The sequence below is a fragment of the Myotis davidii genome, unplaced genomic scaffold (assembly GCF_000327345.1).
Source record: "Myotis davidii unplaced genomic scaffold, ASM32734v1 scaffold575, whole genome shotgun sequence".
Lineage (NCBI taxonomy): Eukaryota > Metazoa > Chordata > Mammalia > Chiroptera > Vespertilionidae > Myotis > Myotis davidii.
The window spans coordinates 2,112,662-2,113,947 of record NW_006290306.1 but is presented as its reverse complement, the minus strand read 5'-3'; positions in this window follow the sequence as shown (position 1 = coordinate 2,113,947).

Below are 1,286 nucleotides of genomic sequence, written 5' to 3'. Positions count from 1 at the left end.
AAGACAGAGGGGTGTCCGCTACAGCAGAAATCGCCTGGCTCCTGCGTTTTTTTCCTCCCTATTCTGAGTAAGAAAAAAGAAGCCACACCTTTAAGAAAACTGCCCTGGGTTTTGACATTTTCCAGGGTTTAGAATAAAAGCCCTATTTATAAAATAACAAAGGATCGTTTTTGCGTACAATGGACCGATCATCTGTGGAATGAATAAAGCCCTTTAAAAATTGGGAGAAGAGTGGAGATTGGTTTGGCTCAGTGGACAGAGCTTCGGCCCGGGATTGAAGGGCCTGAGGTTTGAATGCAGCCAAGGAAGAGAGAGAGAGAGAGAGAGAGAGAGAGAGGGAGAGAGAGAGAGAGAGAGAGAGAAGCAGGGGGGAGCGCCACAGACAGGGGAGGAGGTGCTCCCCCAAAAGGAGACAATTGTAAACCACCTATAATCCCATCATCCAAAAATAATTTCTGTTAGCATTTTGCTGCCTATTTTAGACTGTGTTTCTAAATGCAAAACACATCTACAATTTTTTGTTGCAATAAAGGAGGGATCCTGCCCTGTGCTATTTTATATCTTGCATCCACACACCAAATAGAACAAACATCGTCTCAGTCACTAAATATACTGCAACCACCTCATTTTTAAGGACGATGTGAGGAATTCCATTGAGCAGATAGGCGGTGATTTATGTAATCGTGTTCCTATTTGCAGACTTTTATCGTGGGCTCCCAGAGATCGCGCCGCAGCACGTGCCCTCGAAGCCAGGAGGACTAGAAAAGATGGGAGATTGGGGAATGGTTAAGTCACCAGACAAGATTTTAAGCACGCAGAGAAGGGGGAAAGAAGGTCAGCGAGGGTGCGGCCGGCGGAATGCATAGGGCCTAAAGGAGTCGATTTGGGAACGGTGGGCGGCAGAAGGTGGGTGGTACCCAAGAGCTCGCGGCGCGGAAAGGTGGAGCCCCAAACCCACCCCAGGCAGATTGCGACAGCGGGCGGTCCCGGCTCAAAAGCTGGTGCGCCGCCATTCCTCACCAACAGAGGGCGCTGGGTCCGCAGTAGTTCTCAGTGGGCGGGTCCCAGCTGCCCGCCAGATGTGGACTGCTGGACCGCGGGAGAAATGCGCTCTACCCCAGCCGTTGCAGACCCGCAGGCGGGGCGAGAGCGAAGGAGGGATGGCAAGGGGTAAGGGGGGTGGCAGAGTTCCCCGCTGTCTGTGCTCTGCAGGCTCCCAGATTGCCTTCACTTGTGTATCAGAAGAGGGTAGCCTCCCGCCCAGAGGGGGCGCCGTTTTCTGATTC